Source organism: Mobula birostris, chromosome 9 (assembly GCF_030028105.1).
Source record: "Mobula birostris isolate sMobBir1 chromosome 9, sMobBir1.hap1, whole genome shotgun sequence".
NCBI lineage: Eukaryota > Metazoa > Chordata > Chondrichthyes > Myliobatiformes > Myliobatidae > Mobula > Mobula birostris.
In genome coordinates, this window is record NC_092378.1 from 111,844,167 (window position 1) to 111,855,882 (window position 11,716).

Genomic DNA, 11,716 nt, shown 5'->3' on the forward strand with positions numbered 1-11,716 from the left:
ACGCCTCCAACCAGGTTAAAGCTGATCACCTCTATGTCCTAGCCACGATTAGATGAAGTCAGGACCACTCTGCCAAACTACAATCTGATCACTCAAAGGAAGGTCCAACTGTATCAAATTTATTCATGGAAGTGTTACAATCCTTGAATCTAATATCTTTGGGTACCTTTTTTTTGACTGGAATTTCAAAAGAACCATCTTGAATGTGATTTTTTTTTGTGAGACTCAGACGAGATGCATCTTAGGTTGTCGAAGGGAGCAAGGAAGGAAATTGCCAACAGCTGAACATAATCTTTCAAACCCTGATAGAGTGAGAGGATAGCAAAATTGGAAATGTTAAATCCCTGATGAGAAAAGGGATGTATGTACCGATGCAGTCACAACAGACAGCTTAACCATGACTTTAGGAAAAGTCTCATGACCAGTAACAGAAATAGCAATCACGTAGACAACTAAAAATTGATTAGAGAAAAGCTGCAAATTATGTTTACTGACTTGATTCCTTTAAGAAGGAACATCTGTTGTATATGAGGGAAATTACATTTTCAAACCCATGAAGCTCCTGACCACAGGGGATAATTTCACTCAACTTCACTTACCCATCACTGAGCTGTTCCCACAACCTATGGACTGACTTTCAAGGGCTCTTCATCTCATGTTCTCGATATTTATTGTTTATTTATTTATTAATGGTATTATTTTTCTTTCTTTTTGTATCTGCATAGTTCTTTTGCACACTGGTTGCCAGCCCTGTTGGTGCGGTCTTTCATTGATTCTCATATGATTATCGGATTTATTGAGTTTGCCTGCAAAAAAAATGAAGCTTAGGGTTGCATATGGTGGCAATAAATTTATGTTGAACTTTGAACTTTCCAAAAGAAACTTGATAATGTGCCACATATTAGGATTGTCATCAAGATTGAAGGGTAAGGTTAAAGCAGGCGGCAGCCTCTCTGATGGAAAATTGTTTAACAGGAAAGTGAAAGTTGAAATGAAAAGTTGTTTCTTTGTTGTAAGAACTATGAAATTCTCTGATTCCTAGTTTCACCTTGGACTAGTCTTTTATCATTTTATCATCACCTTATTACCTTACTCTCCATTTGAAAATTTCCCTGAGAACGTTCTTTTTGGGAAACTTCCATAAAATAAGACGGCTGACTACAAAATGTAACTTCCCTGGGGATTCCCAAATTTATAAATTGTTAGCTGGAGGAGGGATTAGGTAGCAGCACCACTGGAGATATTAACCCCTTTGTAGATGTTAAATCATGATACTGAGTCTGGGAAGATCATGACATGGTATATCCAGCCAGGGAAACCCCTTTATGCTGTGAACTATTGGCAGGTGACCTTGGAACTTCCACCCTCTCCATAGTGTGTCACATTGTTTAATTTCCTTGGATGGATGGTCAAAAATGAACTTTTCTGCCAAAGTTTGTCACCTGCCACATACGTTTTGAGATTATTTCAAAGTAAATATATTATCAAAGTACATATATTAACATACCTTCATTTTCTCACAGGCACTTACAGCAAAAAAGAAATACAATTGAATTTTACGGGGAAAAAAATACAGGAACGGACAAAGCCTGAACATACCAAAGAGCAAATAAAAATAGTACTGAGAACACAAGTTGTAAAGAGTCTTTGACAGCGAGTCTGTAGGTCACAAAATCAGTTCAGAGTAGTGGCCAGTGAAGTTATCCACACCAATTCAGGAGCTTGATGGTTCTAGGGTAATAATTGTACATGAACTTGGTGGGGTGGGACCTAAGGCTTTTGTATCTCTTGCCCGATAGTAGTAGTGAGAAGAGAACATGACTGAGTGGTGGGGGATTTTGACGACGGATGCTAATTTCTTCTGGCAGGGCTCTATGTAAATGCACTCAATGGTGGGGAGGGTTTTTTCTTGTGATGAACTGGGTTGTATCCGTCACCTTCTGTAGCCTTTTCCACTCCTGGGCATTGGTGTTTCCATACCAGACCATGATGTAACCAGTTGGGATACTCTCCACTGTGCACTTACAGAAGTTTGTCAAAGATTTTGGTGACGTGCTGACTCTGTGCAAACTTTTAAAAAGAAGTAGAGACGCTGTCATGGCTTCTTTGTGATGGCACTTACGTGCTGGTCCCAAGACAAATCCCCTGACGCATCGACACCAAGGAATTCAAAGCAGCTGCACCTTTGATCCCCTAATGAGGACTGACACATGGACTTCCGATTTCTTTCTCCTGCAGAGGACAATCAGTTCTTTGGTTTTGCTGACTTTGAGTGAAAGTTTGTTGTTGTGCTACCACTCAGGTAGATTTTCACCCTCCTTCCAATGTGCCAATTTGTCTCCACCTTTGATTCAGCCAACAAAAGTGGTGTCGTCAGCAAACTTACAGTAAAAACTGCATTGGAGCTATACTTAGCCACACAGTCATAGGTATAAAGTGAGTAGAGCAGGGGGCAGAACTCACAGGTGCACCTGTGTGGATGGTGAGTGTGGAGGAGATGTTGTTGCCAACCCTTACCAACTGGGGTCTGCCGGTGAGGTACTGATGCCCAGTTCCTGTAACTTAATGATGCGTCTCAATGGGATGATAGTGTTGAATGCAGAACTGTAGTCAACGAAGAGCATCCTGATGTATGAATCTTCATTGTCCAGGTGCTCCAGAGCTGAGGGAAGAGCCAATGAAATGGCATCTGCTGTTGACCTGTTGTGACAGTAGGCAAACTGGAGTGGATCCAGATCACTCTTCAGGCAGGCGTTGATGTGCTTCATGGCCAACCTTTCGAAGTATTTCATCATGGTAGATGTAAGTGCCGCCGGACAACAGGCAGGTTACCACATTCTTCTTGGGCACCAGTATGATTAATGCCTGCTTGAAGAAACTGGGTACCTCAGACTTTGAAGTGAGAGCTTGAAGATGCCTGTAAACAGTCCAGCCAGTTGATTAGCACGGGACTTCAATACATGGCCAGGGTGTGCCATCTGGGCCAGATGTTTTCCATGTATTCACCCTCCTGAAGGATGCTCTCCCATCAGCCTCAGAGACTGGGATAACAGGGTCTCGGGGGCTCATGAAAGTGCCTCCTTGTTCTGTCTGTCAATGCAAACATAAAGAGCATTGAGTTCATCTGGGAGCAAAACCCTGTTGCTATTTATATTGCTTGGTTTTGCTTTGCAGTAGCTGATGGCATTCAAGCACTGCCAGAGTTGTCGAGCATCATTCTGTGTTTCAAGTTGAGTCAGGAATTGCCAATTTGCATATGAGATGGCCTGCCAGAGGTCATACTCGGACCTCTTGTAATTTCCCAGATCGCCGGTCCTAAACGGCACAAATCTAGCCCTCATCAGATTGTGAATCTTTTGGTTCATCCAGGGCTTCTGGTCTGGGAAGGCTCTGAATGATTTTGTGGGAACACACTTCTCTATGTACACCTTTATAAAGTCCATGCCAACTATGGCATATTCATTCAGGTCCCCTGATGAGTCCTTGAACCTGGCCTAGTCAGCTGACTCAAAGCCATCTCACAGCTGCTCCTCTGATTGCTGTGACCACCTCTCTTTTGTCTTTATCTCTGGTGCTTTGCTGTTCAGATTCTGCCTATATCCAGGTATGAGGAGGACAGTCAGATAGTCAGACTTCCTGAAGTGTGGTGACGGGATGGAAGAGCATGCATTCTTGATGGTAGTCTTTTGATCGAGTGTTTTGGGTCCTCTGATACTGCAGGCAATGTATTGGTGATAGTTAGACAGAGATTTCTTTAAACTACCTGATTGAAGTCCCCAGAAAGGATGTGAATGGTGATAGGGTCTGGCTGTTTCTTACTTGTTTATCATGGCACTCAACATATTGATCACCAGCTTGACATCTGTCTTTGGCAGCATGCAAACTGCAGTCAGGATTACTTACTGCGTGGTTTACTGCATCACTTTGTATGGATCTAGTTTTTTTTTTGTATGGATGGTTTTTTTTGTATGGATACAAGTTTTTTTTTCATTTCAGACACACAGTACAATTCTGGCCTCGTCCCTGGAACTGCCTAGATTTGGATTTCCGTTCCCAAATTCTGTCCAATTCATTATCTTTCTCTATTCCTTTTAGGCCTTCATTTAATCCTACTTGCCTAAAATTTGAGCTATCTGTCCCAATTTCTCCTTGGCATTGACTCAAGTTATGTTTGATTTTGCCTCTGTGAAGACTTTTAGAATATTTGATGCTATATTAGTGCAAGTTGTTGTTATATTATATTGACTGTCTCTACCAAGTGCATTCTGTTTTACTGCACCAATAAAGAGTCCACCTACATTCTGACCCCTACTTTTCTGATTATATAACATTTCATTGGATACTGTTCCTCATAATCTTTGTCCAAGTATAATATTTTCCTGCAAGTTTTTCCGTATCACTGCCAGTAACATTTAATGTTTAATTCTTTCCTAACAATGACAAAACCCAGTATATCCAATTATAACGCAGTAACTGATGTGGCCTCATAGCCAGTGTAAGAATAACATCTTGCAGTCTATCACACAACAGTTTACCCTGAAATCAGTATAGTATTAGAAAGTACTGAAATATCGATAGTAATAATTCAAAATAAATTAAAGAGTAAGATATTTAAAAATGAAAAGTCAAATATTCCCCATTGTTTCCATTCCTCATATTTGTAGAAATCCATTTTATTTTTTATGTGTCTTCTGATCCTCAGGGTAGATACTAAGTTCTTGCTTTTAACTGTATTATTTGGAACATCTACATCTTCACTGGATGTATTTTGCAGATAAAATTTTGCCATATGAGGAAGCTCAGATCAAAATCCCATCATTGAACATTACAGTAAAGTAATGTAGTCAAGTGTAGTGGAAATGTGGACCTCAATTCAAAGATATAGGTGCTGAATCAATTAAGCTCATTTGAAGCTCAAGAGACTGAATAGTTAACCCCGTCCTTCTGAAATGGTTACTCTGCTGAACTCGGATGAAGATTAGCTGGTTGATGGTCCTCTTAAGATTGCAGGTTACCTCCAGTGTTTTTTGCTCAGATGTTTTCCAGGAACAGGAACATTTAGGATATCATTGCTAAAATAGCTTATATAGAGGACAAACACAATATGCTGGAGGAACTCAGCTACATCAGGAGCCTCAGTGCAAAACATTGACTGTTTATTCCTCTCTATTGATGTCAGCTGACCTGCTGAGTTCCTCCAGCATTTTGTGTGTGTTGCTCTGGATTTCCAGCATCTGCAGAATCTCATCATACAGAAGGAGATGTATTGGTGGCAATGCTGCTGCGCAGGGAGCCTGATGCAAATCATTGCAACTCTTGCAGCAATTTCCTTTCATTGCACAGGAGATTCCTATGTGGGCTGGTGTTGGGAAGCACCAAGACAAGCAATGCAAGTTCAGGATGACACCCTGCTCATCACTGCCGTGCAGATCAATCGCCGGGGATTGGCAACAGCTTCACCCATGGACAGACTGATGAGCGAGACGGTAGGATCCACATGGAGCAGTTGTTGCCAATCCCCATAAAGACTACACCCACCGTGATGGCCAGTGTGAAGCCCTGAGCTATTCTGCTAACACCTAACACCAGTTCACATGGACAGCCTCTACACACTGAGCCATAGACAATTCTCCATTGGAGAAAGACCAGTGAAGCATAGGGTTCACCAAGGTTTCCATTACAGGAGGACAGAATCCAATCCAGTGTCTTTTTAAGGTATAGCAGGCAGGTAGCAATCTGCTGGAAGCCGAGTAGCATCTGAAAAGAAAAGTGAATATTAACAGTCAGAGCCCTACATCAAGACTCAAGGACAATTCTTTTCTCTCTGTAGATGCTGCTCAACCTGCTAAGTTCCTCCAGGAGATTGTTTGTTATTCTAGATTCCAGCATCTGTAGTTTCTTGGGTTTCCATTCTACGTCTGAGTGCTTGGTCTATAAGACTGAGTGTTGTATGATGAATTTGTGCTTTCCCAAGCAGTGCTTTAGCAAGGTACCGATGTACATTTTGGAAAGGGTCCTTCAAAAGATGATGTGTCAAAAAAGGCAGCATCCACCATTAAGGACCCCCATCACCCAGGAAGTGCACTTTTCTTGCTGTTGCCATAGAGAAGGTACAGCAGCCTGAAGACACACACTCAATGCTTCAGGAACAGCTTCTTGCCCTCTGCCATCTGATTTCCGAATGGACAACGAGCCCATGAACACTACCTCGTTATATTTTTTTCTTCCGCTCTTTTTGCACTATTTATTACATATATATAAATATCTTATTGTAATTTATAGTTTTTATTATTATGCATTACAATATGCTGCTGCCACTAACAACTAATTTCATAACATACGCCAGTGATATTAAACCTCATTCCGATTCTGATTCTAATTCAATATACTTGCACTGCTGTTTCAAGCAATTCTGCAAACCCTGAAGTTTTGGTGGTGCCTGTTTTTCATAACCATCAAATATGCTTTTTGACTGGGAGCTATGTCGAAGATCCCAAGCGGTGCTCCAGAAACAAGCCAACCTCTGCTCTCTCCTGTGCAGCAACAGCACCAAAACCTTGTCTTTTGGCAGTGGCACTGTCAATGCTGTAATAAGAGCTCTGGATTTGAGTAAAGCATCAAATTCTCATGATCCTTTTCATGAGTAATCCTTCTCATGACATTTGATATTTTTTATCATTTTAGGATGATACTTAAGTCATCATTCCTCATGGAATCTCAGACTTGTTTGCTCAGCAGGCACAGATAATCTGAGTACTGCAGTGGACCGATCAAAATGTTCCATCTTGCAGAGATATGGCAGAACTTCATAGACTTTTCATGTGTTGACTGGTGTGGATGTGGATGATTAATACTTTCCCTTCACCCCTGGGGCCCAGATTTGGTTACATCCCCAACAGATATTGTTAGTCTAAACCCCAATGGCTAAATCATGTAGTCACACTGAAAATTTCAGTGCATATAAGCCCACAAATAGATCAATCTGCAACTATGTACTAACTCCCACGTACAACACTCAGCAACCCACACAAAAACAAACCAGTAAAGAATGGCAGTAGGGTGAAGTGAGCCATGTCATAAAGTAGGGAAATTTTACTGTGTGTTTCATCTGGTATTAAGCCGTACGAAATCCCAACATGAGGAGATTAATTCCGGTCTTTTGATTTAAGAGCAGGTTTACTTGTCTGGATGACAGAAAGGCAAAGGTTCACCTGGAATGATTGTAGGGATAACAGGATTGTCTAATATCTGAACCTTAGACCTGAGAGGTGATCTCATTGAGATGTAACATTGTAAGGATATTTTTCATCATGGGGAGCCCAGGAAAAAAAAGAATTTCGACTCTAGATAAAGCAACGACCACATAAGACTGGATTAAGGAAGAGTTCTAACTTGGAGGTTTGTGAATCTTTGGATTCCCAGATATTTTGCATTAAATATATTCAGACAAAGAGAAATTGATTTTTGGACTTCAGCAGAGTTTATTGACTACAGTTGATCAACACAATCGTACCTTCAGTTCTAATCGACAAGCTTCAAAACCTGGGCCTCTGTACCTCCCTCTGCAACTGGATCCTCGACTTCCTCACTGAGAGACCAAAGTCTGTACAGATCAGAATTAACCTCATCCTTGCTGACAATCAACACAAGCACACCTCAATGATGCGTGCTTAACCCACCTCAGTGATGTGTGCTTAACCCACTGTTCTACTCTTTCTACATCCATGAGTGTGTGGCTAGGCACAGCTCAAGGACCGTCCATAAATTTGCCGACAACACAGCTATTGTTGGCAGAATTTCAGATGGTGATGAGGAGGCGTACAGGAGCAAGGTAGGTCAGCTGGTTAAGTGGTGTCACAGAAAAGGCCTTGCACTCAACATCAGTAAGATCAAGGAATTGATTGTGTACTTCAGGAAGGGGAATTTGAGGAAACACTCACCAGTCTTCATCTAGCGATCAGCAGTGGGAAGGATGAGTAGATTTAGGTTCCTAGGTGTCAACATCTCTGAGGACCTATCCTGGGTCCGACATAGAGATGCAATTACAAAGACAGTGGCTATATTTCATCAGGAGTTTGGGGGGAACTGGTATGTCACCAAAGACACTTGCAAATTTCCACAGCTGTACTGTGTGGAGAGCATTCTAACTGGTTGCATCACCGTCTGGTACGGAGGGGCTACTGCACAGGATTGGAAAAAGCTGCAGTAAGTTATAAACTCTGCCCAGTCCATCATGGGCAATAGCTTCCCCAGCATCCATGGCACCTTCAAAAGGTGATTCCTCAAAAAGGTGGTATCCACCATTAAGGACCTCTATCTCAAGACATGCCTTTTCTCCTTGTTACCATCAAAGTACAGGAGCTAGAAGATACACACTCAAAGCTTCAGCAACAGCTTCTTCCACTCCACCATCAGATGGACAATGAACCCATGAACACTACCTTAGTATTTTTCCCTCTCTTTTTGCACTACTCATTTAATTCAATTTATTTTTTTCAGATACACTTCTTATTCTAGTTTGTAGTTTTTATTATAGCATTTACTGTTATATATTACAATGAATGCTGTCGTGAAACAACAAATTTCATGATGTATGCTGGTGACAGAAAACCTGATTCTGGTTCTGGTGTTGCATAACATATAGGAGAAGTATTAGGCTATTTTTTTTGATAAGGTGCCACACATGAGACTACTTAAGCCTTTGACAAGGTGCTGCACATGAGGCTACTTAACAAGATAAGACCCCATGGAATTACAGAAAAGTTACATACGTGGATAGAGCATTGGCTGATTGGCAGGAAACAGAGAGTGGGAATAAAGGGATTCTATTCTGGTTGGCTGCCAGTTACCAGTCGTGTTCCACAAGGGTCATTGTTGGGGCCGCTTCTTTTTACATTGTACATCAACGATTTGGATTATGGAATAGATGGCTTTGTGGCTAAGTTTGTTGATGATACAAAGATAGGTGGAGGGGCCAGTAGTGCTGAGGAAACGGAGAGTCTGCAGAGAGACTTGGATAGATTGGAAGAATGGGCAGAGAAGTGGCAAATGAAGTACAATGTTGGGAAGTGTATGGTTATGCACTTTGGCAGAAAAAATAAATGGGCAGACTATTATTTAAATGGGGAAAGAATTCAAAGTTCTGAGATGCAACGGGACTTGGGAGTCCTCGTACAGGATACCCTTAAAGTTAACCTCCAGGTTGAGTCAGTAGTGAAGAAGGCGAATGCAATGTTGGCATTCATTTCTAGAGGAATAGAGTATAGGGGCAGGGATGTGATGTTGAGGCTCTATAAGGCACTGGTGAGACCTCACTTGGAGTACTGTGGGCAGTTTTGGTCTCCTTATTTAAAAAAGGATGTGCTGACGTTGGAGAGGGTACAGAGAAGATTCACTAGAATGATTCCGGGAATGAGAGGGTTAACATATGTTTGTCCGCTCTTGGACTGTATTCCTTGGAGTTTAGAAGAATGAGGGGAGACCTCATAGAAACATTTTGAATGTTAAAATGCATGGACAGAGTGGATGTGGCAAAGTTGTTTCCCATGATGGGGGAGTCTAGTATGAGAGGGCATGACTTAAGGATTGAAGGGCGCCCATTCAGAACAGAAATGCGAAGAAATTTTTTTAGTCAGAGGATGGTGAATCTATGGAATTTGTTGCCACGGGCAGCAGTGGAGGCCAAGTCATTGGGTGTATTTAAGGCAGAGATTGATAGGTGTCTGAGTAGCCAGGGCATCAAAGGTTATGGTGAGAAGGCCGGGGAGTGGGACTAAATAGGAGAATGGATCAGCTCATGATAAAATGGCGGAGCAGACTCGATGGGCCGAATGGCCGACTTCTGCTCCTTTGTCTTATGGTCTTATTTGGCCGATCGTGTCTACTCCACCATTTCATCATGCCTGATCCAATTTTCCTCTCAGCCCCAATCTCCTGCCTTCTCTGCGTATCTCTTCATGCCCTGACCAATCAAGAATTTGTCAACCTCTGCCTTAAATATACATTGACCCCGACTTGACCCCGACATGGCCGCCTGAGGCAAAGAATTCTGCAGATTCACCACCCTCTGGCTAAAGAAATTCATCCTCATCTTTGTTCTAAAAGGACGCCCCTCTATTCTGAGGCTGTGTCCTCTGGTCCTAGACTATCTCACCATCTACTATATTAAGGCCTTACAACATTTGATAGGCTTCAATTAGGTCACCTCTCATGCTTCTGAACTAGTGAATACAGTACCAGAGCCATCAAATGCTTTTCATATGACAAGCTGTTCAATCCTGGAGTCATTTTCATGAACCTCCTTTGAACCCTCTCTAGTTTCAGCACATCCTTTCTCAGATAAGGGGCCCAAAACAGCTCACAATACTCCAAGTAAGGCCTTGCTTTTATATTCTAGTCCTCCTAAAATGAATGCTAACATTGCATTTGCCTTCCTCATCAACCTGCAAAGTAACCTTTAGGGAATCCTGCACAAGGACTCCCAAGTCCCTTTGTGTCTCAATTTTTTTTTGTACTTCCTCTCCATTCAGAAAATGGCCAATGCTTTCATTCCTTCTACCAAAGTGCATGACCATACACTTCCTGACCCTGTATTCCATCTGTCATTTCTTTATCCATTCTTCTAATCTGTCTAAGTCTTTCTGTAGCCTCTCTACTTCCTCAAAACTACCTGCCCCTTCACCTATCTTCATATCATCTGCAAACTTTGTAACAAAGCCATCAATTCCATCATCCATATAACATAAAAAGAAGTTGGTCCCAACACAGACGGCAATTGAATACCACCTGTCTCTGACAACCATTCAGAAAAGGCTCCTCTTATTCTCACTCTTTGCCTCCTGCCAATCAACCACTACTTTATCCATGCTAGTACCTTTCTTCTAAAACCAAGGGCTCTTAACCTGTCAAGCAGCCTTGTGTGTGGAACGTTGTCAAAGGCCTTCTGAAAATCCAAGTACACAACATCAACTGATTCTCCTTTGTCTATCCTGCTTGTTATTTCTTCAAAAAATTCCAACAGATTTGTTAGGCAAGATTTTCCCTTGAGGAAACCATGCTGACTATGGCCTATTTTATCATGTGCCTCCAAGTACCCCAAACCACATCCTTAACAATTGACTCCAACATCTTTCCAACCACTGAGGTCAAACTAACTGTCCTATAATTTCCTCTCTTCTGCCTTTCTACCATCTTGAAGAGTAGAGTGACATTTTCCAGTCTTCCAGAACCATTCTAGAATCTAGTAATTCTTGAAAGATCATTACTAATGCTTCGACAATCTCTTCACCTATCTTTTTCGGAACCCTGGAGTGTAGACCATCTGGTCGAGGTGACTTATCTACCTTCAGTTTTCCAAGAACCTTCTCCCTAGTAATGGCAACTTCACACCTTCTGATCCCTGACACTTCGGAACTTCCACCATACTTCTAGTACCTTCCACATTGAAGACTGAAGCAAAATACTTAGTTTGTCCATTTCCATGTCCTCCAATACTACCTCTCCAGCATCATTTTCAGTAGTCCGATATCCACTCTTTCCTCTCTTTTACACTTTATGTATCTGAAGGAACTTCTGGTATCCTCTTTAATTTTATTTGCTAGCTTATTTTTTATTCCATCTTTTCCTTCTTAAAGACTTTTTAGTTGCCTTCTTGCAAACAAGAGAAAATCTGCAGATGCTGGTAATTCAAGAGACACACATAAAACCCTTTGGCCCA